General features: G+C 43.0%; 3 pseudogenes; all 3 read right to left on the reverse strand.

The window, feature by feature from the left end:
- Positions 1 to 16,412: 16,412 nt before the first annotated feature.
- LOC117202387 (NADH-ubiquinone oxidoreductase chain 5-like) lies at positions 16,413 to 18,377 on the reverse strand (annotated as a pseudogene).
- Positions 18,378 to 21,402: 3,025 nt separating this feature from the next.
- Positions 21,403 to 22,091, reverse strand: LOC117202360 (ATP synthase subunit a-like; annotated as a pseudogene).
- A 248-nt stretch (positions 22,092 to 22,339) lies between these two features.
- On the reverse strand, positions 22,340 to 23,004 carry LOC117202359 (cytochrome c oxidase subunit 2-like; annotated as a pseudogene).
- Positions 23,005 to 26,377: the final 3,373 nt, after the last annotated feature.

Consider the following 26,377-nt stretch of genomic DNA (forward strand, 5'->3'; position numbering starts at 1 on the left):
TTACTTGGGACTCATTCATTCATTTAAACATTCATTAATTCATTCAACATTTCTTAAGTGTTTCCCCCTGGCCAGGCGCTAGACATACAGCAGCACAGGACAAACAGGCTCTCATCACAGGCAGTTTTCCATCAGAGGACACAAATAAAACAAGTGATCACAATAATGTGATAATTTACTCCAGGGAATGCCAGTGCCTGGGGAACCCAGAGCAGGGGCCAGCTCAGGGTGAGGGGCCAGGAAAAGGGTCCCTGGTGAGAACTAAGGACTCTGTCCAAATCCCTGCACTGGGAGAGGACCAAATCCTAGCAGGGCTTCTAGGAGCATAAGGCCTTGTCCCTAGGAAGACCCTAGCCCCACATCAAATGCCTGCCTGGGCAAGCTCCAGGAGGCCAAGAAAATTTACTACTGTTCTAGCCAACACCTGAAGTCGACTCCAGTCTCCATTTCTTAGAGATCTACAACTGTTAATCCTTCCTCTGTCCCTTTGAGATGTATATGTACCTCCTACAACTCAGGGGTGCCTTCTCTAGGGCCTGGGGAAGATTCCTGTGAAAAGTAATTATCAGGAAGATAGGGCCTCTCTCCCACTCTCCGTGGGAGGATGGAATCCTGACTTCCACAGCTGTCAGCTAGCAGACACAGCTTTCCTAATTGCATGGACACCAACTAACCCAAGAAAACCAGACCTCTCAGGTTAATGAATTTAGCACTTTTCTATGTGCGGGAAGATGCAAGATCTGGGCTTACTGAAATTATTCCTTTGATATCCACCTTAATTATCTAGGGCCAGTATCCTGTTTTTCTCCATCCTGAATCCCCTCCGAGTGCACTGTTGGGGATGACTGCAGAGGCTGGTGGCTTGATGGCCTCAACATCTTTTGTTTACTGAAATGGCAGGTGACGTTCTTTGTTCACACCGACATTGCAATGGGTTGGGGAAGGACATCACCAGATGCAGTTTCGGGTTAGTTAGGCTTTGCCCATCCTTACGTTCCTGCTGGGGCTTCGCCTAACAGCTATAGCCTTCTCTAGTGCTTACAGTTGGACTGTTTCTTAAATTAATTAATTAATTTGGTTGCACCAGCTCTCAGTTGCGTCTTGCCAGCTCCTTAGTTGTGGCACGTTGAAGCCACCACCTGGGAGTCACACAGCCCTCCCCCCAGGGGTGTGCTAGAACAAGGGCTCACGGAAAAAAGTACTGGTTTGTAGCACTTGCCGATTTCCTCAGTGTAAATATTCCCCCCTTGGCCAATTTCAAGCTCCCAATGTGATGTCACTGAAGTAGTGCAGTTGGTCTCACCAGCTGATAGGAGTTGACAAGAGCACATCACTGCTTTCCTCCCCAGGGTCCCCCAGGCCAACAGCAGTGAGTGATGGAGAGAAGGTAGTCAGGGGTACAGAAGCCCCCCTCCTTTGCCTCAAGGTGGGAAGGGTCCTGGGGGCGCAGGTCGTGCTCCCTGAGGACATGCCATAGCTAAACTTCTGCTGAAACCAGACTTGTGTTCCTTCCCGTTACTACTTCTGCTTCCCTCACTCCCTTACTGGGTTCTTCCAAGGGCTCTCACTCGATAAATCACATGCCCACAGACTCTGGTCTCAGGCTCGGCTTCTAGGGGTCCCAGCCCATGACAGGCCTCTTTGCTAAGCAGTGGCCCAGACCAGGCTCTGTCCTGAGGTTGGCCGGGAGCTCTCCCCACCTGCATGCCGGTTTCTGAGAGTGGCAGGGAGGGAGGACATGACCATCCCTGATATTTGTGAGGTGGTCAGAACAGCCCTGTACTAGGGAGCTGGAAATCTGGGTCCTGACTCCACTGCTGACCCTGGACAAGGTCCTTCCACTGGATCTTCTTAACTCTCACCAGGAGAAGGACGGGTGCTGACTCCATCATGCCAAGAAGCTTTGAAATTCTTTATTAGGCCCCATTAGTGGAAACTCGGGTTCCTTATGCCAGGTTGGGGTGCTTTCTTCTTTAACAAACACCTCTGGACAGTCTGTGATCAGGTGAGGGGGGAAACTGTTCTCGGGTAGGATTTCTCAGCCTTGGCACCACTGAAATTTGGGCTGGATCATTCTTTGTCGTGGAGGCTGTCCTGTGCCCTACAGGAGGTGCTAAGCAGTGTCCCTGGGCTGTACCCACTAGATGCCAGCGGCACCCTCCTCAGTGTGACAACCAAAAATACCTCCAGACTCTGCCAAGACAACCCCCGGGGGCCAAAATCATACCCGAAAATCTATGAACCTTGAACTGTCATGGCCACTTGTCAAACTATGGTAAGGAGACCCTATGGATTGAATTCCCCACAAACCTCTTTGCCCTGAAAAAAAAGTCTATTTATATTATACTTTCCAATTATATGTGTGTAGAAGTGTACAGATATATTTTCTCTTATTTTTCTTAAAGTTGTCATTACTATCATTATTATTTTAAGGGAAGGAAAGGAAAACTACATGGAATTCTTTATCTGGGGACCCATCAGTTTTGCTTTACCTCCCTCCCCTTCATAACTGTGTCCCCTCTCAAGCACTGTCTTTAGATGGAGGTAGTTCCCTCTGAATCACACTGTTTGTTCTCACTGCTATAAGCAGAAGCTCCTACAAGACCTAAGGGTGGGAGAAGCAAGCAGAAGTAGCAGAAATGTGGGAGCGGGCAGCAGGTCACCATCCCTGGGGGGAGAGGCTCATAACCAAACCCATCAGTGGCACAGCACTTTCAGCAGGTCCTAGTTGAGTGGCAGGTTCCAAAGGGTCCTTTAACATGGGGGAACCCCAGAGCCAGAGTGCCTGGCAACCCTCAAAAGATGGCCCATTATAAGCAGTCACTTTACATCCCAAATAGAGTCCCTGAAAGCCAGACAGAGGAGTTCAGGCTCATTATGTAATGCAGTAGGGAGTCATTGAAAGTTCTTCATCAAGGGCATGGTGACACCGGCTAACAGGCTCCAAAGCACGAAGGATCCTGACGTTCGCTGAATCTCTAGGCTTTCTGATGCCTCTACAGTTTACAGCAAACTTTCCTGACGGTAATGAGAGGGTAATTAGAGGAGGAAGAGCTCCCGGGCCACCCATCAACTAGACAGAAATGATCACGTAGTCAGTTCCTGGGAGTTTCCTGAACGTCACATTTGTATTGTAAAGTCCTTTCCCATCCAGGGCAGAGTCTAGGGGAGCAGGTGCTCTTAGCAATGGGGGTTCTAAGGGAGCAGGCAGCTTACTACAGGTGGAAGTGCCGATGGGCGCTCTTGGTCAGTGTCTGTCTGCACTGTGGCAGGCTGGCCGTTCCCCACTGTGAACAGCATCGGTTTTGTAACCCCGGCTCTGCCGTTCCAACCAGTGCCTTCCCAGCACTCTGATGCATGGGGCCCAGGGACTTTCTCTGTAAGGAGAGGATTTCCTCAGGCTAACCAAAAGAGACAGGAGTAAGTGGCACCCTGGATGAGGCTTTTGGGAGGATATCTCTGCCTTCCTGAGTCATAGTCTCAATTCTACTGGATCCTCCTGAGTGACAGGGAGGTTGCTTCAAACAACTACACACACACACACACCTTATTTAATCCTCACAATATTCCCATGAAGGAGGGATCATTAGGCTCATTTGACAGAGGCGAAAACCAGCTCAGAGAGGTTAAGTGGCTCCTCCAAAGCTGCACAGCCAGAATTCACTTCTGTCCTGAATTCAACCCCAGTTTTCCCTCTTGCCCCATCCAGGCAGAATAGAGAGACAGTTGGAGTTAAGACGAAAACCAGGATGGAGGTGGCAGGGTAGAAAATTATGCTCAGAGAGGTCATGCATCCAGCTCTGCTGAGCAGAGGAGCCCAGAGCCCCCCCTCCTACCCTCTCTGGCTCCACAATCTGCCGAGGGGCCTCAGGAGAAGTGAGAAAGCCTGCTGCCCGCGGCCTCTAGGCTGAGCTGCAGAGTGGGTGGCCAGCATGGGGCTGGCTCCGCTGCGCGTGAACAGTTATATATAACCGAGGATTGATTGCCACTGTCTCCCTGCCCTCTGTCTGCCTCACTGAAGGCTGGCATCCTTCATCTTTACACAAATCCGGCAGCTGGCAGCCTCGCCCTGCACCACTGCCCTAGGCCCCAGGTACTGGCCAGCGAGTCCCTTCACATGGTGAAGGGTGAAGGGTGCTGGCTATGGTAGAAGGAAGAGGAAGACATTCACCTTTGGAAAAATATAAAAACAGCAGACAGCGAAGGCAGAAAGAGCTTATGTTGTTTCACAGGGAAAAGAAAGACGGAGGAAACATTGACATAGAAGCAAAATTAGCATAGCTGTGGGACCCTCAGAGCCAGCAGGTGGAAAATAAGAGCTTTAAATGATTCTAAGTATTTCTTGTCATTGGTACTTTGCCCCCCCACGTAGAATGGGCTGCCTTGCCCATTAGATTTCCCGTGGGGTTTGACCATCGATGCTTGGTGACGTGGCAGGGTCCCCGTTGGAGCATCAGTAGTAACATTTTGCAAGGCAACATCCATTCCACGTGGGCCCTGTTCTAATTGTCAGAAACCACTCTTGCTTGTAGGGAGAGGAAGGGGAGTCATGGACTAAGAATTCACATGGCTCAGATCCCTTCCAACCCTAGGATGCTTCAAGCAAAATGGCTACAAAGGTATGTCCTAGGGTGACGCTGGCCCTGAATGGAGAGGATGAAAAGAATAATGATAATAATTACCTTTTGAGCTCTTACCACGTGCCAGGTACTTTCCATACATTTTTCAAATCTCTGTGACAGACAGGTCACATTATCTGTGACATAGATATTATTGTGTTTTTCCCTTGGGGACATTGATGCTCAGACGGAAAGCCACGTGCCCAGTGAGATGCAAGAGTCAGTGGCCATGTCTTTCCCATTATGCTGCCCCGCCACCAACATCAAGAACCATCCAGAAGCTCATAGCTCTGGAAGGGATGGGCAGGAAGACATAATTCCTCTGTAACAGTGAGTTCTTCATTAGAAACAATTCCTTGGGCTTCTTGGGATGAAAGGGGGACCTTGTCATCTCTACCAATGATTTTCAACTGTATTTAGTTTTAGCAAAAAAAAATAATAATAATAAAATTTTTTTTAATCTTCAAATAGAACCTGACACGGAACCCTTGATGCAAGTGGGCTGTGAAGAAGCCCAGCAGCGTGGGATGCCCTGTGATGGGCGCCCAGCACATCCTTGTCTCCTGGCAGGTGTGTTCATCACCGTTTGCTCCCTGATATTGAAGAAATCAGCAGTATTACCCATGAATGGTCCTGGTGGGGCTCATTTGTGTACCTACTACCTCCCTAGCACAAGCTCCCCCTTCTGGGCACCTGGCTGACTAGGGCCACCTCTTACCTGTTCTCCTGCCTCCTCTCTCCTCCCACCTCCTGTTTCCCCAGGTCCTGTCCCCAGAACACCATTTGTCAAGCACAGAGAGGCACACAAGAACCTCCTAGGACTCTTTCTGTAAAGGGTCAGGCAGTCAACATTTTAGGCTTTTCCAGCCACTTGCTGCCTCTGTTGTATAACTTTCTTGTTTTTGTTTCTTTCGTTTTTACAACTCTTCAGAAATGTAAAAACCATCATCAGTCCACAGGCCAGGCCTGAGAACAAGTGTGGGCTAGATTTGGGTTGTAAGCCATAGTTTGTTGACCCCTGGCTTAGAGAATAAATTACAGTTTGAGCTTGGCATTCAAGGCCTCCTGTGATCTTCTTCAAGCCCTTTTCTGAGCCTTATCCCATATTACTGCCCTTCCCTTTCCTACACACCAGCCAAACTAGGGTGCTCACACTGAACCACACAAGCACTCCCACCTCTGTAGTGCTCCCTTACATCTTCTACCTGGAAATCCATCCACCAATCTCTTCCACCCATCGAAATCCTACATCTCAAACGCTATCTCCTCCATGAAGTTTTCTGGATCCTCCTCCACAGGGCGTGTTGCATATGTGAATGTCAGCCCCCAGAGTTGTACAGTGTGCAACATGGGCAACCAAATGTAGTAGCCTGCCCTGCCCCCAGATGCAAATTACTTCTCCTTTCTCTGAACTTAAAAAAATATACTTTTATTTTATGAAGTATTGTTTCTACCTAGATTCAGAGTTTTCCACACAGGGGTGTTCAGATCTCTAGCTCTTCTGTCTTTTACTACACTATTCTCTTACTGAGTTTACCTCCTAAGAGAAAAAAGTACCTGGGACGTGTCCACTTCTCTCTTCTCCACTTTCCATGTGGCTGATGGCCGTTTCTGAAGATGGCTGCAATGACATCTCCCACCTTATATGGCCTTCTGCAATGTGACTTTGTCATGCTTCCATCAAGCGGTGGGGTCCATCAAGAATGTGAGGGACCTTGAGAGCTCTGAGGAATAGACTATGGGGAAGTCATGCTGGGCTAGTTCATGGAGAGGAACTTAACTGGTCTGGCAGGTTCTGCTTCCTGCCTCTGTTGAAGCAAGCATCATATAGAAGTTCAAATCGCCTAGGACCACCAAGCGGTGGGAGGCCCAGCCATGGGGGGAGGAACTGGTGGGTCACATAGAGAGAGAGAGGAAGAGGCCAGGAGCACCAAGGAGCCACACAGGGGAAACAAGGAACCATCTGGACATTCCAGCACCATGGACACCTCATGGCGATACTAGGCCACAGACACTTGGTCCCAGTTGAGCTGATCAAAGCTCCCCAGATGAGACGCGGGGAAGCAGAGACGGTGGTTCCTGCTCTACCCGCCTGAATTCCTGATTAATGAGCACCAAAAAAATGGCTGTTGATTTGATTGATTTGACATGACTGAGCTTTAGTTTGTTACACAACCAGAGCCACCTGGCACATCCCCCATCCTAACCTGCACCAACATCAACTTCTGGCCTCCAGAGCCAATTAACTGGGCTCCCCTCCAATCTGTCTTCCACTGAGGCGCCAGAGCCATCTTAATAATCGGATCACACTGCTTCCTGCTTAGAAACCTCAAAACCTTTCAAAGCTTTCCATTAGCCTTAGAGCAAATCTGAACCCTTTACCATGGCCTCCGGGGGCTGGTGAGCCTGCTGCCTCTCCAGCTCACCTCTCTTGTGCCAAGAACTGCCCCAGCCACATTCTACCAGGTCCTGGAATATGCTGGGGTTTTCCTGCTCCAGGGTTTCAGTACAAGCTCTTCTCCTGGCCTGGACTGCTCTCCCCAGATGCTGAGAGGGCTGGCTTCTCATCAGTCAGCTTGAGCAGCACGTCCCCAGAGAGGTCTTCCCTGGCCACCGGCTCCAAAAGGAACAGCATTTGTCTTGACCACTTGCAGCTCGAGTTCTGGACACAATGCTGGTCAAGGAGTGGATGCTCAGTTTGTAGAATAAATGAATGAATGAATGCCAATCCTCAAGGCCTGGCTCAGGCCCAATGCATCTCTGGAATCCCGCAGGGCTTAGCCGGTACCTGACTCTCAGCAGATATTTGCTGAACAGACGTGGTGATGCCCTCATATAGATTCTACATGTGCCCCCTTTTGTGGGAGCTGGGTGGGCAGAGGGGTGGGGAAGTGGAAGACAATCCTCATTTTCCCACCCCTTGGGGTAACCTGAGGGGGCATCTCAGTCTTCAGAAGGGTCGTAGGTGAGGGGACAGAGAGCTGAAAGTAGTGGTACGCCTCCATTCAGTGAAACCTGGGGCAAAAGAATGAGTGATGCGATCAGCCTAGGCTACTCTTGAAACCCACATTGTGACATGAGTAAGACAGACAAAGGCTTCCGGCCCCAGGTCCCACACCAGAGAGATCCATAAAGAATTACTGAATTACTATTTACAGTAGCCAAGACATGGAAGCAACCTAAATGCCCATCAACAGATGCATGGATAAAGAAGATGTGCTACATATATACAATGGAACATTACTCAGCCATAAAAAAGAATGAAATAATGCCAGTTGCAGCAACAGGGATGGACCTAGAGATTACTGAAGTAAGTCAGAAAGAGAGACATATACCACGTGACATCACTTATATGTGGAATCTAAAATATGACACAAATGAAAAAGAAACAGACTCACAGATATAAAGAACAGACTTGTCAGGCTTCCCTGGTGGTGCAGTGGTTGAGAGTCCGCCTGCCGATGTAGGGGACACGGGTTTGTGCCCCGGTCTGGGAAGATCCCACATGCCGCTGAACGGGTGGGCCCGTGAGCCATGGCCGCTGAGCCTGCGCGTCCAGAGCCTGTGCTCCGCAACGGGAGAGGCCACAACAGTGAGAGGCCCGCGTACCACAAAAAAAAAAAAAAAAAAAGAACAGACTTGTGGTTGCCAAGCAGGAGGAGAGATGGGGGAAGGATGGAGTGGGAGTTTGGGATTAGCATACATAGAATGGTACTACTGTATAGCACAAGGAACTATATTCAATATGTTGTAATAAACCATAATAGAAAAGAAAAAAGAAAGAATTGCTGAATTGAATGTTCTCAAATCATCATGTGTTTGGCCACTTGATCAAGGTTGACAGGAGAGAGCCCAGAAGTGGGAAGACTACCCTCTCCTAGATCCTCAGGTTTCCTGGAGGAGGACATTGGCTCTCCACACCTTTGGCCCACAATTCCTCCCCTTTCTCCTCCCTCCTCTACCTCCCCTCTTTTCCTTGCCCTCCCCCTCCATCACCTCCACCCTCATCCTCAAAGCCTGCAACTGTTTGCGTGGGTCAGTTCAAGTGGAGAGGGTGGCCTGGAGTGCCCGTCTGGCCATAGATCCAAGCCACAGTCTCTGGTCATAGTGTTATCAGAACAAAGCCAACATTTGGACCTGCAGTCTCCTAGCTCCTGCATCAGCTCACTCAGTTCTGAATATGGGGGTAGGGGGAAGAGGCATGACCCCTCGAGTTATTACCCCTCAAGTCTCAACAACAACAGCAGCAGCAATATGTATTGAGCAACTACATGGGCCAGACACGGGGTCACTGCTGGGTCAGCGTTGATGGATAAGATGGGTGAGGTCTTATGCCCTCCTGGAGCTGGCCTTCCAGAAGAAACAAGAATGCACATCATTTCACATTGTGCTATGTTTGTTCTGTGGAGGAAACCAATAGGGAGAGTGATGGGAACAGCAGAGGTGCTCAGGGAAGGCTTCTTTGAGGAGGTGACATTGAAGCTGAGACCTGGAGGATGAGAAGGAGCAGGTCTAGTAAAAGGGGAAGTGGGGGGCTTCCCTGGTGGCGCAGTGGTTGAGAGTCCGCCTGCCGATGCAGGGGACACGGGTTCGTGCCCCGGTGCGGGAAGATCCCACATGCCGTGGAGCAGCTGGGCCCGTGAACCATGGCCACTGAGCCTGCGCGTCCGGAGCCTGTGCTCCGCAATGGGAGAGGCCACAAAAGGGAGAGGCCCGCGTACTGAAAAAAAAAAAAAAAAAAAAAGGGGAAGGGGGTGGGGGAGGTGTAGGAGAGGATTCCAGACAGAGAGGAGAGGTCTCCTGCCTGTCTCCTTCCACTTTCCCCACCTGCCAGAGACAAGGTTATGCGGTCCATTGAAGCTCCTGCAACAACTCCCACCCAGCCGCCAGCAGTGGGAGGTTTTACCCAGAGACAGAAAGGCCACCTCTGTCTTGTTTGGAGGTGAGTTAATGTCCCCTACAATGTGCCGCGGAAGAAGGTGACAGCTCTTTGATTTATCTCTCGCTGACATTCCTCCCAATGGGTGACAAGGCAGCACCTAAATAGACCTGAAGTGCATTCGGAGAAGCCCACTTGCATACGTATTTACTCAGGAAGCAGAAACTGCTCCGGACAAAGAAGAAACGATGCGATAGCAAAACGAATTGTTGAGAAGCTGAAAGGGTTTGGCCAAATCCGCATACAGAGGATGGATGCAGGACAAGCTGCCAGTTTGATTACTTATTTATCACATGACTAGATTCTCTTCAAGACAGCCTCGGTGAATAATAATATGGAAGATCAATTTTGAGCTTCTCTGCAAAACAAAAACAAAAGAAAAAAACCCCACCACCTTTAATTGGTATTTTATAAATAATGTTCCTTGATTATACCAGAATACAGATTTGAACTTCCAGTGCTATCTGAATTAGGAAAAATTAAGTGTTTTTTTAATGCTTGTTTATACGGAGCACTAGGGTAACATTCCATAGTGCCTTCAATTTTTATCTTTCCCTCTGACCTTGGAAATTGCATTTGTTTCCTCAAAGCGAACTTTTCCCTTTGACTTTCCTGCATGACCCTGGCAGATAAAATCGCTTTATACCTACTCTTTCCCTTCTTTGTCTTGCTCACTATCTTGGATTTACTTCTTTGTCCCAAATAGAGACCATCACAAGAAAAACTGAAGGACTCATTACCAGACTTGGTGAATATGTGGGTTATGCTCTGTGTTAAGCAAAGGATTAAAATTAACGTCACTTTGCCTCACTTAAGGAAAGAACAAAGGGAGAAAAGGTAGTAAATCTTTAAAATGACCTCCCCTTTTGTTATCATGTCTTTTTTCTGGGAGGAAAAGGGGTCTTACGAGGTTGAAGGCTTTTCAGAGGAGTACAGCGGCCATCATTAAAGCCAACGCAGTTTCTGCACTAAACTCTCTCCCTCAAGGGAGCAAAGAGGGATTTGAATTTTCAAGGAGGTTGAGCCCTCCATCTGCAACCACATCAAAGTGGGTCACAGATCCGCTCGAACAGATTTCACTGTCAAATAGGAAGCTGGCGCCAGGCCCAGCCCATGATGGAAACTTAATAGAATAGTTCTCATCCTGGAGTCTTTGGATCGCGTGGAGATGTTGGGGACATGAAAGCGGGCCACAGTGTTAAGTGGAAGAAAAAAATGTCATGTTTTGACAGCGAGTTAACTATCAGACAGCCTCTCCCACTGCCCGCTCATGAATATGTATATGTTTAAAGAGCAGTTGAGTGAGAAGTAATTACCTCCAGTACATTCCTCGGTTTTCTTAAAGTGTCTTCTTGAAACGCCAACTCCCTTTGGCATTTCACAGCTTTCCCCAACAGGCTGAGTGCCCAGGTCCTGAATTCCTGGAGCAAAGCTGACTATTGGCATTGCCGTCATAGTCTTTTGTCCCGTGAATCTGATGTCTACCTCTCGGTCACTCAGCAGTGCCCTCAACTAGAAGCAGATTTGGTTAGGTGTAGTGGACTGTTAGAGTCCCATCCAGACCCCTGTGGTGGGCACACTCATCCCCAGCTGCTGTGAGGGTAGATGGCCTATGGCTCCTGCTTCTTCTAGAGAACCACCCCCAGCAGAAGTGGAGCCCTCTTGACAGCCCTGACCCAGGCATCCCACAGCCATGACTCACTGACACAGGAGAACAAAAGGCAGCCCCCTGGCCTCCATTTGAGATCCACGCTGTGATACACTCCCAGCTCCAAATCACCCCCACGTACTGCGGGGGGTGGGGGGCAGGTCAGGTGGAATCGTGCTCCAGCTAAGACCTTGTCCTTGCTTGGCTCTTCCCCTGCGTTTTCCCGTGTACCTCATGCTCTTCTCCTCCCCCAGTCAGTCCTGTGTGCCTTCACCCCTGTGTTAATCTCTGCTTCTAGGGAACGGGACCTAAGACATTTGAATATGCAGGGACCCAAAAGTCACCAACAAGGCACACTGACCAACAGAGAGAAAACTCATCTTCATTATCTTTGCAGAAAGGCTTTTGAACTTGAAAGCACAGAGCCTGACAATGAACATCTAGGGTGTTTTCTCATCACATGGTGGGATTACAGATTGCAGCTGCAGCTCTGTTCACGTGGGGAATAAGTAACTTTCTCATAAGTAAACTCTTCTACCGGTAATGGCTATACAGTAATATGAGACTGAGTGGGTCAGGATTGGACATGGCTCGAGGATAGTGGCAAGGGTAACAAACAGCCCAGGAGCTAAAAATGGGCATCTCCGACAGTGCTTGCACTATCTTGGGGAGTAGCTTCAGTAGTGGTCTGAGGCCCTCAGAATGTACCCAGTCCCTGATATCTCTATGGAAATCTCCATAGTACCATTGCTTATGTTTGCATGATACATATGTTATACCTAAGGTAAAAATTCTGGCTTATGATAGCATTAGCAGAATCATTTAACATCACTTGAGTTATATGGTGAGTGTTAAATTTTATAGGTTCAGAAAAGTTTTTTTTTAATAAAGAGCATCTTCCAGAAACCTACAGCAAATATCATAATTAATAGTGAATCAAGAGAAGCATTATGAGCTATGTGCATTAATATGTCTTTGGTATTATTCAATATTGCACTAAGGGTCCTAGCCAGTTTTACAAGAAAAGAACAAATAAATAATAGGTATAAGACAAATAAATATTAGGTATAAATATTTGAAATGAATAATGTAGATGATATGATTGCCTACATAGAAAATCCAAGAGAATCCACCAGTAAACTTATTTGAACTAATATGTCAGTTCAGCAAGATGGGCAGGTACAAAAGTAATGTACACAAATCAGGACCTCTCAGACTTCCAGTCCTTGAACAAATACCTAACTACAAGTTTAGGAATATTGGATAAACTATAATGCAAACTGCTTTTAATGCATAGCTGAACCCACAAAGGAAAAAAGGAAGTATTTATATTCTGGAAGCAAGTGGAGCTTGAAACTAGAGTGGTGAGAAAGTGAACTAATAGAATGTCTGGTGGGGCAAAGGAGAGGTAGTGCAGGGAATCATTATGGGCCCAGGAACCTAGGTGCCTGGGTTTTCAGACCCACATGGGGAATGAGTAGGAAACTAGTCTGCAAAAGACAGGCAACTGGAATTAACATCACTACATATAGCTGTACCATCAAGATCTTGCCTTAAGTGAAAGAATGGATTCTGGAAGTCCACCTGCCACTGTAGGGATGGTTCTGGGTGGGGAAAAATTGTCTCCCCTCATAAATTCAATCATCCAGCCTGCTCCTTAGGTAGGTTTGCAGCCTATTTTATATTCACTATGTGGTCTAGAAAACTCCAAGATGAGAAACATAGTTAAAATTTGTCCCATGAAACTGACATCACTGGGACACTTGAAAAACACAAGAGCAAGATGATCTTGGAGGGTGATCCAAGAGCAGGAGCTACGAGAAATTCCCACAGATAAAGCCTGGTGAAGATGAACTCACAAACCAAAATTAAAACACTCATTCTAAAATATTCCTCCAAGAGTCAGGGTCAGCAACCCATAATAATCAGGAGGATTAGAACCCTGGAAACTACAGATAGAACGATCTGGAAAAGGCTCTAGAATAAGATATTAGAAATGAATAAAAACATAAAGGAATTGAATGCTTAAAAAATACTAGTTTAAAAAAAAAGAAAAAAATTTAAAAATAGAAGCAAGTCGAACTCTTTGAAACTCTTCATCCGAGAGATAAAAACTAAAAATTTCTCGGAATTGGTAAAAGACACCAACCCTCAGATTCAGGAAGCCCAATAAATCCTGGGCAGAATAAAGGAAAATAAACCCATACCTAGATAAACTATATGAAATCCAGAACTCCACAGGCAAAAAGCTTATCTTAATAGTGCCAGAGAGAAAAAACAATTACCTACAAAGGAACGGCAATTTGCCTTACAGCTGGCTTCTCAACTCCACCAATGGAAATCAAAAGTCCTTCAAATAGGAATAGTAGCTCCATATTGCTAAGAATGTAATTGCCATCTTAGAATTCTAAATTCAGCAAAGCCTATTCAAGAATGAGGTGGAATAAAAGCATTTTAAGATGAGGACTGAGAGAATGTCCCACTTTTAGCTCTGTTAAAAAAGAAAATCCCATCTATAAAAAGGTCTGAGATTCAAAAAGGAATAGTAAGTAAAGAAATTTAAAAACAGGCTGTTAATCTAAACAAATTCAACTGTATAAAACAGAAATAATGACAAGGTTTGGATACAAAAATAAGGGCTAATTAAAATCCTAAAACTCTATCCAATAATGTAATATAATATAAGAAGGGGGAGGGGTAATTGGCATTAAAATTTTTCTATTGTTTGGAAGGAGGATAGAGGCACTAATTTTATATTTTACTTCTTTTCTTTTCTTCTCTCTTCTTTCTTTTTTATTTCTTCTTTTCCCTCCCTTTCCCCTTCCTCCATCTTTCAGAATTGAACTATTCTAGATTCTTCATTCATGGCTCATTATCATAATTGGTCCATGAGAGGCCCCTCTCTTGCAGGTATATGTATATACATTTGCATATATTCCCTTTTATTCCCCTTATTCCCTTCCACTCCCTTCCCCGCCATAGATAACTACTGTACCATTTGATCTAACCTTAAATTTGCATGTGTCCTTATAAAATGACACTAGTGTCATTTTGTGTATGTATTTATTTTAATTCACATACATGGTATAGTACATAGTGCTACAGACAGCTTGATCCTACAATTAGCTGCCCAATCCAGAAACACTTTTGAGAGTGAACAGAAGTGCTCTTATTATTAATACTCCCAGAACAACAGGGAAACCCTGTTGGACCTATAGTCATCTTAACTGCAGACCTTGTTCTTTTACTTAGTTTTTTTTTCACTTGGTAGCATGTTTTTAAGATATAATAATGACAATGACAATAATATTACTTGCTATATGGAAAACATCTTTGCAATTCTGTAAGGTAGACATTGTTATTATCCCCATTTAATGGGTGCGTGAACTGAAGCACAGAGATTAAGCATATTGTACAAAGTCACACAACCAAAGAGGACTGAGTCAGTTTTGAACCTAAATTAGTCAGCCTGGCTCTGGAGTCTCTGCTATTAACCATAAGACCATAGCTGCCTCTGAATACAAAGAGAATATTCTGAGGGCCTTTGGCAGGACTGGTTGCGTAGTGGTGAGCATAGCTGCCTTCCAACTGTTCTGAGGGTCTTAGTTCATAACTCAGTGGGAAGGCAGCTAAAGTTTCTACATTGCATCTGATGTTTAATATGAGTTTTTGGTATATGACATTTCATTTTCCAAGAATTTTTATTCAAAAATAAGGTTTGATTTCTATAAAATTCTTTTCTGAATTTTTGAGGAAACTATACTTTTCCTTCTTTAGCCTGTCATTTTGAATTACACTGATAGATTTTTCAGAGGTTATCTTATATTCCTAGAATGAACCTTAATCATGATATATTTACTTTTTTTTTTTAAGAAGATCTTGGGGGGTAGGAGTTTATTAATTAATTTATTTATTTTTGCTGTGTTGGGTCTTCGTTTCTGTGTGAGGGCTTTCTCTAGTTGTGGCAAGCAGGGCCACTCTTCATCATGGTGCACGGGCCTCTCACTATCGCGGCCTCTCTTGTTGCGGAGCACAGGCTCCAGAAGTGCAGGCTCAGCAACTGTGGCTCGTGGGCCTAGTTGCTCCGCGGCATGTGGGATCCCCCCAGACCGGGACTCGAACCCGTGTCCCCTGCATTAGCAGGCAGATTCTCAACCACTGCGCCACCAGGGAAGCCCAATATATTACTTTTTAATACACTGTTGGATTCATTTAGCTGAATTAAGAATTTTTGCCAAATGAGCCTATAATTTACTTTTCTTCTAATGTACTTATTCAGCTTTGAAATATAAGTTACAGACAGCCTCATAAAATTAATTGCACAGTTTTCTCTGTATTTTCTGGAACAACTTGTGTAAGGCAGGAATTTCCCAAAGGTGTGGAAAAATCACATGAAACATCTGAGCCTGGAGGTTTGGGGGAGGGAAGTCTCATTGATTACCATTTCTATTTCTTTAATTTGTCTATTCCAGTTTCTGTTTCTTCTGGCACCAAAACTGTCATTTCATATTTTTCCAGAAATATGTCCTTTTTGGTCTTGGTTTTCAAAACTTATTAACATATTGTTGTTAATATTTTTATTATAACACATTTTATTATGAACTATACATACAAACAAGACTATATGTAATGTATATGCACATGCACACACACACACACATATGTATACAGTTGAAAAAAATAATAGTAAAATGAAGGCCCATATGTAAGCATCACCCATCTTAGGGCTGCTGTGTGCCCCCACCCCTCCCCTCCTGCCAATTCCATATCCCTGTATCTCTTCCAGTGATTTAAGAGAGATTTATTCCAGGAATGTAAGATTGGTTTAACATTTGAAAATCAATCAGTAGAATTAACCATTTCAATAGAATAAAAACAAAAACAAAAATATATGATCATCTCAGTAGATGCAGGAAAAGCATTTGACGAAATTCAATTATCCATTCATGATTTTTCTAAACTCTTAGCAAAATAGGAATAAAATATTATTCCTCAATCTAATAAAGGCCACTATGAAAAAAATCTATAGCCAAATTCATACTTAATTATGAAGGACTGAATCCTTTCTCCTTAGGCACAAGGTACAGATGTGTACTCTCACATCTTTTATTCAACGTAGTTCTCTGGTGGCTCTCTGGGAGACTATGTTATTTATGACACTGGTGATTCTGGTGTTTTTAGTGAGGAAGCTATGGGGATTGCAGCATTATATAGTTATGGTACCTGGTTGGTAATTGTTACTGGCTGGTCGCTGTTTATTGGTGTTGTGATTATGATGGAGATTACTCGTGGTAATTAAATAAAAGCTAAGGATGAAGGTAATAAGGAATGATAGGAAATATAGTTTGATAAGGGCTTTTTGGCTTGAGACTAGCATGGAGAGCTTTAATTGAATAAGGGATGTGGGTTTTGGTAAAATATTTTCTAGTTAGATTAAGTCTAAGAGGGAGGATGCTGACTTATTGATAGGTTTAGGTAGGGAGGTAAACGGTGCATGACAGTGGGGAAATATCCTAAAAAACTAGAGAATTTGAGGGTATTTGAAGGGTAAATAAATTTTAAGTTTTGTGTGTTCAGATTAATTTCAAGTGCTAGTACAAAGCCCAGGATGGTCACTGGAAGGGCAGTTAATTTTAGGTACAGGGGACCGTTGTTGGGAGGATGTTGTCGGAGATAGTAAACCTGGCAAAAACACTTCCAATTAATAGGCGTTTGATGGAGTTAATTAGGGGTGGGTTGTTTTCATTTATTGAGGTTAAGGGAGAGAAGCGAGGTTGTCCTAGTATTGGGAAGAAGATAAGGCAAGCACTATAGACAGCTGTGAGGGAAGTGGCAACTAGAATTATTAGCAGGGCTCAGGCATTGGTATAAGACGTGTTAGCAGTTTCAGTGATCAGGTCTTTAGAATAGAAGCCGGTGAGGAAAGGCATTCCTGTCAGTGCTAAACTTCCAATAACAAGGGCTGTTGTGGTGAAAGGTACAGCTTTGAATAGGCCTCCTATTTTTCGAATACTTTGTTCATCGTTCAGGCTGTGAATAATAGATCCGGAGCATATGCATAGCATGGCCTTAAAAACAAGCATGTGTGCGGTTGTGTAAGAATGCTAGATAGGGTTGGTTGGTGCCAATTGTTACCATTATTCGGCCTAATGGCTTAAAGTGGAGAAAGCGACAATTTTTTTAATGTTGTTTCAGGTGAGGGTACCTATTGCTGTGAATAGGGTGGTAAGGGCTCCTAAGCATAGTGCTATTGTTTGAATAAGTTTGTTGTTTTCTGTTAAAGGGTAAAATAAAATAAGCAAGAAGATTCCTGCTACAACTATTGTGCTTGAGCGGAGTAAGGCTGAGACAGGAGTAGGGCCTTCTATTGCTGACGGGATTTAGGGGTGAAGTCCAAATTGGGCTGATTTTCCAGCTGCAGCTAGTATGAGTCCTACGAGGGGGAGAGTTGAGTGATTTAAGTTGAGTATAAAAATTTGTTGCAGGTCTCATGCGTTTAGGTTAAACAGTAATCATGCTATTGGTACAATAAGTTCAGTATCCCTGATGCAGTTATATAGGATTGCCTGGAGAGCGGCGTGGTTTGCGTCTGCTCTCCCGTATCACCACCCAATGAGCAGGAAAGATATAATTCCGACTCCCTCTCACCCAATAAATAGTTGGAAGAGGTTGTTGGCAGTAACAAGAATTAGCATGGTGATGAGGAAGAGGAGGAGATATTTGAAGAACCAGTTAATGTAGGGATCGGAGTGTGTGTATAATATTGAGAACTCCATAATGGACCACGTGACAAATAACGCTACTGGTACGAATATTATTGAGAAGTAATCTATTTTGAAGCTAAGTGTTAATTTAAGGGTTTGAATGGCGATCCAATGTCAGTTTGAAATAACTATTTCTTGGCCTGTGTGGACAAATATTATTGTTAGAATTAGGCTGGTAATGAAAGCATATGAGACAGTATTTTTTACATATGATGAATATTTGTCGCTTTTGTAAAGATCTGTATTAGTTATTATAATTGGGATTGTTAGTATAAGCAGTGTGACCAGAGTGAAAGAGGAAAATAGGTTTATTACTTTTACTTGGAGTTGCACCAATTTTTTGTTTCCTAAGACCAACGGATAACTACTATCCTTTAAAAGCTTGAAAAAGCCATACTGTTAGGCATGGGAGCATGAATTAGCACTTTTTGCATACTTTCTCAGTAAATAAGAAGTGTCAGTCTTCTGTTACTAGAATCACAATCCAGTGTTTTTTTTTTTAACTATATTTACAATACAGAGGGCCTAGGATGGTTTTGGGGTTTAGTGACAAGAGTAGGAGGGGTAAAATATGAAGGGCTCTAAGGGTATTTTCTCATGTGAAAGAGGGTGTAATGTTAATATGGTGTGTGTATTTACTGCATTGTGCTGTAATTAATATAGAGAGAGAGTATAAGGCTGTAATTACAATGTCGGCTCCTATTAAGATAATGGTAAATTTTGATCATAAGAGAGACGATATAAACAGCTCTCCGACCAGATTAATAGCTGGGGGTAAAGCTACGTTGGTTAGACTCGCTAACAGTCACCAAGTGGCTATTAGTGGGAGGAAGGTTTGTAGGCCTTGGGCTAAGATTATCGTTCAGCTAATGGATTCGCTTGTAATTTGAGTTTGCTAGGCGGAATAGTAGAGATGATGTGAGGCCGTGGGAGATTATTAAAGCAGTGGCTCCTATGTAATTTCAAGGCGTCTGGATAAGATTAGCTGCAGTGACAAGTGCTCTATGGCTGATGGAAGAATATGCGATAAGTGATTTTAGGTCTGTTTGGTGCAGACAGATTGAACTGGTTATGATTATTCCTCATAGCGAAAGCATAAGAAAGGGGTATGCTATGAATTCTGTCAGTGGGTTAAGTATTGCTGTAATTCAGAATATGCCGTAGCCCCCAAGTTTTAGTAATACGGCTACAAGGACTATAGAGCCTGCGATGGGGACTTCTACATGAGTTTTGGGTAGTCAAATGTGGTGGCCATAGAGGGGTATTTATACCATAAAAGCTATTATGCAGGCTAGTCATATGAAGACATTAGATCAGGAATTGGGTAATGCTTGAGTTCAATATTGGAGTACTAAGAAATTTAGAGATCCCGTAGTGATTTGGATATATACTAATGCTACTAGAAGTGGGAGTGACACGACTAGTGTGTAGAATAAAAAGTAGAGTCCTGCATTAAGGCGTTCTGTTGGTTACCCTGTCGAGTGATGATAATGAGTGTAGGAACTAGTGTAGCCTCAAATATAATGTAAAATAAAATTAGTTCTGTGGTGGTAAGTGTTAGGATTAAAAATGTTTGTAATGTGATTACTATAGTGATGCATAGTTTTTTTCGAGTCAGTGACTCTTTGAGCAGGAGAGATTGGCTGGCTATTAATATTAGTGGTATGAATCATATTTTAAGATCAATAGCAGTGTAGATGAATCAGAAAAGAACATTAATGAGAAATTAAGGCTGTTATCATTAAACTGATTAAGGAGAAGCTAGCTTGTGAGGCTAATTTAGTAGGCTATGGGCTGTAGCATTAATTCAAATTATATTATTTTTTGATAATCAAGTCAGGGGTATTAATATAATCAAAGGGACAATAAATTTTAGCATTGGAGGAGGTTAAGGTTTTGTATGTAACCAGTGGCGTATGTGTTTGATACTATTACTAGTAAGGATAATCCGAGTGTGGCCTCACAGGCTGTGAACACTAACAGGATGATGGGTATTATGCTGGCTAAGGTGAAGTGTGAATTTGGGATCATTAGGGTTGCCATGACGAATAACGATAATGTTATGCCTTCTAGACATAATAATGAGGATATTAAGTGGGATTGATATATTAGCAGTCCTACAAGAGATACTATGAAAGCTATAATAATATTTATATATACTAAAGGCACTTGGTAATTATGAATTTAGTCATAATCTAATGAGTCGACATCATCTGTTTCATTTTAAACTAAATACCGTATTCAGTTCATTCTAGTCCCTTTTGAGTTCATTCATAGGCCAGGCTAGTTGCCCATAATGAGATTAGGAGCACGGCTATGGTGAGTATTGTTTTTAGATTATTTGTTCGAGTTGCTCAGGGGAGGGGCAGTAGGAGGGCAATTTCTAGGTCAAAGAGAAGAAATGTGATTGCTACTAGGAAGAATTTTATAGAAAAAGGCAAGCAGGCTGATCCTATGGGGTCAAATCCACATTCATGAGGACTTGTTTTTTCTGTATAAATATTCAACTGGGGGAGTCAGAAAGCGATGAGTACGAGCAATGAGGCTAGTGCTGTGTTTGTCAATAGGGCCAGTATTAAGTTTATTATTCTTTTTCGGGCTACACCAAAGCTAACTGATTGGAAGTCAATTGTACTAATTAATACTAAAAGAATTATGAGCCTCATCAATGGATAGATACGTAAAGGAAGAGTCATACAACATCTACAAGATGCCAGCATCAAGCAGCGGCCTCAAAGCCGAAGTGATGGTTGGATGTGCAGTGATATTTTAATTGGCGTAGGAGACAGATAACGAGGAAGGTGGACCCAATAATTACGTGCAGTCGGTGGAATCCTGTGGCTATGAAGAAGGTTGATCCGTATACTCTGTCTGAAATTGTAAAGGATGCTTCATAGTACTCTGAGGCTTGTAGGAGTGTAAGATATACGCCTAGGGTGATTGTAATAAAAAGGGCTTGGGGTATATGCTTGCGGTTCCCCTCCATAAGGCTGTGGTGGGCTCGAGTAGTGGACTCGCCAGAAGCTCGTAGCACGGAAGTGTTGAGGAGCGGTACTTCTAGGGGACTTAGAGGGCGAAGCCTGTTGGCGGCCAGCACCCGCCTAATTCAGGTATAGGGGCGAGGCTTGAGTGGTAGATGGCTCAAAATAAGCCAGTAAAATAGAGGACTTCTGAGATAATAAGTTGGATGATCCCATATTGAAGTCCTTTTTGAACGATTGGTATGTAATGGCCTTGGAAGGTGCTCTCTCGAATGACATCTCGTCATCACTGATATATTGTTAGAGAGTTAGTAGGCCAAATAGTAGTAATATTATCGAGTTGAAGTGGAATCACATGATTAGGCCCAATGTTATTAAGAGGACTGAAAGGGCTCTGTGAGAGGTCAAGGACTGGGGTTTACTATATGGTATGCATGGGTCTGGTGGGTCATTATGTATTATCATGTAGGTAAAGGCTTACTAGGAGAGTAAATACATAGGCTTGAATTATAACGATGGCAAATTCGAGGACAGTAAGTAGGATAAGAATGATGAACGTAATAAAAGCTGTAGCAGTACTGATGCTTGTTGGTGCTAGAGTTGTCCCTCCAATTAGATGGATCAACAAGTGCCCTGCTGTAATATTGGCTGTCAATCGCATGGCTAATGCTACTGGTTGGATAACTAGGCTGATAGTCTCGGTAAGGTGAGACTCGGTAAGGATGAGGTGGGGGTGGGGGGTGTTCCTTATGGTAGGAAGTGAGCCAATGATGCTTTTGTTTTGTTATGGAAACCTGTAGTCATGGTGTGGGCTCACTAGGGAACTGCCATTCCTAAATTCATTGAGAGCTGTGTGGTGGGTGTGAGTGAGTGGGGCAGCAGCCCTAGAAGGTTAGTTGACCCAGTAAATAGAATAAGTGACATTAGTATTAATGATCAAGTCTGCCCCTTGTGATTGTGGGTGCTTATTATTTGTTTGGATGTGAGTTGGACTAGTCGTTGTTGAAGAGAGATTATGCGATTATTAATTAGTTGATTTGATGTTGGAAATAAAATACTTGGAAATAAAATAATTAAAATGACTACAGGGAGGCCAATTATTGTTGGGGCAATGAAAGAGGCAAATAGATTTTCGTTCATTTTGTTTCTCAAGGGGTGGATTGTTTTTGTACTTTGGTGTGTGTTGATTCGGGGTTAGAGTAATGAGTGTATTTTGAGATTTTTAGTTGAAATATAATAAACAGTGATAGAAACATAGATAAAATGGTAATGAATCATGTTGATGTATCTAACTGTGGCATACCATTAAGGAGAGTCTTAGCTCTCAGTCTTTAATTTAAAAAGTAACGCTACTTAGCTTCTTAATGAGCTTATAATATTGATGGGGATCATCTTTCCAAGTATTTTAACGGTACTAGTTCGAGGACAATAGTCATGAAACTGTGGTTTGACCCACAAATCTCTGAACACTGTCCATAACACAAAGCTGGTCATGTTGATATTAGGGTTGTTTGGTTTAGGCATCCTGGGATTGCATCTGTTTTTAGGCCTAAGGAAGGTATGGCTCATGAGTGCAATACATCTTTGGAGGAAATTAGAATTCGGATTGTTACCTCTATGGGTAATACTACTCAATTGTCTACTTCTAACAGTCATAATTCCCCTGGTTTTAAGTCTGATGTTGGGATTATACAGGAGTCGAAACTTAAATCTTCATAGTCAGCATACTCATAACTTCAATACCACTGGTAACCTATAGTTTTTAAGGTAAGGGATGGATTATTAATCTCATCCATCATGCAGAGGATTCGTAGTGATGGCAGGGCAATTAAAATCAAAATAATGGCTGGTAAAACTGTTCAAATGGTTTCTATTTCTTGTGCATCTATTGTGCTGGTATGTGTTAGCTTAGTTGCTAACACTAGTGAAATAATATAAAGAACCAGAGAACTAATTAAAAAGACAATTATTAGTGTGTGGTGTGAAAGTGTGGTAATTCTTCCATGATGGGCGATGTTGCATCTTGAAATCCTAGTTGGAAAGGGTATGCCATAGAGATATAGAGGATTTCCACCTGTGATTTAACTCTGACAAAACTACATAAATTTTTACTAATACCTCGTTTATAGAGAGAGAGATAATGGTTATGGTGTTGGTTTGAAACCAGTAAAAGAGGGTTCAATTCCTTCCTTTCTTGATTATTTTATATTGACGTTAAGTCGGTTCTTCAAATGTGTGATATAGTGGAGGACATCCATTTAACCACTCTAAATTTGTAGTAGTAAGTTCTACTGTTAGGACTTCTCATTTGGATGTGAATGCCTCTTAGATAATGAAAATTATCAACATGACTACTGTTATGAGCCTATTGATGAAATAGTATTTCATGTTGTATAGGCATCTGGGTAGTTGGAGTATTGTCGAGGTATGCCAGATAGACCTAAGAAATGTTGGGGGAAGAAGGTCATGTTGACGCCTACAAATATGATTACAAAGGGAATTTTTGCTTATGTTGAGTTGAGTGTATATCCTGACAATAGTGGGAAACAGTGCACAGACCCTCCTGTGATAGCGAAGACAGCTGCTATTGAGAGTACATAGTGAAAATGCAACTATGTAGTTGGTATCATGAAGAACAATATTTAATGATGAGTTAGCTAGGATAATACCTGTTAACCCACCAACTGTGAAAAGGAAGAGGAAACCTAGGGCCCACATCATGGCTGGGGACCATTTACTATTGTCCTCGTGAAGTGTTGCTAGTCAACTAAACACTTTTACCCCTGTTGGGATAGCAATAATTACAGTGACTGTTGTAAAATATGCTCGTGTGTCAACATCTATACCTACTGTGGGTGTGAGACAGGGGAAGGGTTATCCATTTGTGATAGTGGATAAGAAAACCAAAACTTTAAAGCATCATTGTTTGGGGATCTTTAGCCATAAAAAAAAGTATCAAAATGTCCTAGAATTAAAACTGCTTCATGAAGACAGTGGTGTTGTTCCCAAAGGAAACAAAATAAATGTGTCCCTCTATTAAGTGTTACTTGGGTGTTCTGTCTGAAACATGGGAGATCAGGAGCCTATTCAGGAAGCAAGGGAACTCCTTTGGGGAATGTGATGGGTTTTCCAACCTTAAGTCCAGACTTCTCTGAAGGAGGTAAGGCCAAAATCACAATGGGAATTAAGGGTGGGGGCTGGGCAGAGTGGAGCTGGGCATTCCTAGAGGGACAGTGTGAATAACCCAACTAGTCTAAAATATAGGTGTTTTTTTTTTTTCCCCTTGGGGAGGAGGCAGATTTAAAGACTTTTCTCTGGGTTGTGTTTAGATATTAAAGGGAGTGACTAAAAGGAAACAGTGTCACCTTTGAGGGTGTTTCCTCCCAGAAAGTTGGGATCAGCAGCACAAATTGACATGAAAAGACTATTTCTATTCACTTTAAAAATGGTAAATGAGAAACTGTAAAAGCCATGGAGCAAAGAGAATTGTTAAAAGGTGGGAGTCTGAGGTGCAAAGATTTGAGACGTACATTTCTTATTTTATTTTTAACATCTTTATTGGAGTATAATTGGAGTTTTACAGTGGTGTGTTAGCTTCTGCTTTATAACAAAGTGTATCAGCTATACATATACATATATCACCATATCTCCTCCCTCTTACATCTCCCTCCCACCCTCCCTATCCCACCGATCTAGGTGGTCAAAAAGCACCGAGCTGATCTCCCTCTGCTATGCAGCTGCTTCCCACTACCTATCGATTTTACATTTGGTAGTGTATATATGTCCATGCCACTCTCTTACTTTATCCCAGTTTACCCTTCCCCCTCTCCGTGTCCACAAGTCCATTCTGTAGTAGGTCTGCGTCTTTATTCCCATCCTGCCCCTAGGTTCTTCATGACCTTTCTTTTTTTTTTTTTAGATTCCATATATATGTGTTAGCATACAGTATTTGTTTTTCTCTTTCTGACTTACTTCACTCTGTATGACAGACTCTAGGTCCATCCACCTCACTACAAATAACTCAATTCCGTTTATTTTTATGGCTGAGTAATATTCCATTGTATATATGTGCCACATCTTCTTTATCCATTCATCTGTTGATAGACACTTAGGTTGCTTCCATGTCCTGGCTATTGTAAATAGAGCTGCAATGAACATTGTGGTACATGACTCTTTTTGAATTTTGGTTTTCTCAGGGTATATGCCCAATAGTGGGATTGCTGGGTCATATGGTAGTTCTGTTTTTAGATTTTTAAGGAAACTCCATACTGTTCTCCATAGTGGCTGTATCAGTTTACATTCCCACAAACAGTGCAAGAGGGTTCCCTTTTCTCCACACCCTCTCCAGCATTTATTGTTTGTAGATTTTTTGTTGATGGCCATTCTGACTGGTGTGAGATGATACCTCGTTGTAGCTTTGATTTGCATTTCTCTAATGATTAGTGATGTTGAGCATGCTTTCATGTGTTTGTTGGCAATCTGTATATCTTCTTTGGAGAAATGTCTATTTAGGTCTTCTGCCCATTTCTGGATTGGGTTGTTTGTTTTTTTGATATTGAGCTGCATGAGCTGCTTGTGAATTTTGGATATTAATCCTTTGTCTGTTGCTTCATTTGCAAATATTTTCTCCCATTCTGAGAGTTGTCTTTTTGTCTTGTTTATGGTTTCCTCAGCTGTGCAAAAGTGTTTAAGTTTCATTAGGTCTTATTAGTTTATTTTTGTTTTTATTTCCGTTTCTCTAGAAGGTGGGTCAAAAAGGATCTTGCTGTGATTTATGTCATAGTGTTCTGCCTATGTTTTCCTCTAAGAGTTTTGTAGTGTCTGGCCTTACATTTAGGTCTTTAATCCATTTTGAGTTTATTTTTGTGTATGGTGTTAGGAAATATTCTAATTTCATTCTTTTACATGTAGCTGTCCAGTTTTCCCAGCACCTTGTATTGAAGAGGCTGTCTTTTCTCCATTGTATATTCTTGCCTCCTTTATCAAAATAGGGTGACCATATGTGTGTGGGTTTATCTGTGGGCTTTCTATCCTGTTCCATTGATCTATCTTTCTGTTTTTGTGCCAGTACCATACTGTCTTGATTACTGTAGCTTTGTAGTATAGTCTGAAGTCAGGGAGCCTGATTCCTCCAGCTCCATTTTTCTTTCACAAGATTGCTTTGGCTATTAGGGGTCTTTTAGGTTTCCATACAAATTGTGCAATTTTTTTTCTAGTTCTGTGAAAAATGCCAGTGGTAGTTTGATAGGGATTGCATTGAATCTGTAGATTGCTTTGGGTAGTATAGTCATTTTCACAATGCTGATTCTTCCAATCCAAGAACATGGTATATCTCTCCATCCGTTTGTATCATCTTTAATTTCTTTCATCAGTGTGTTATAGTTTTCTGCATACACGTCTTTTGTCACCTTAGGTAGTTTTATTCC

This window comes from Orcinus orca, chromosome 1, assembly GCF_937001465.1.
Source record: "Orcinus orca chromosome 1, mOrcOrc1.1, whole genome shotgun sequence".
Classification (NCBI taxonomy): Eukaryota; Metazoa; Chordata; class Mammalia; order Artiodactyla; family Delphinidae; genus Orcinus; species Orcinus orca.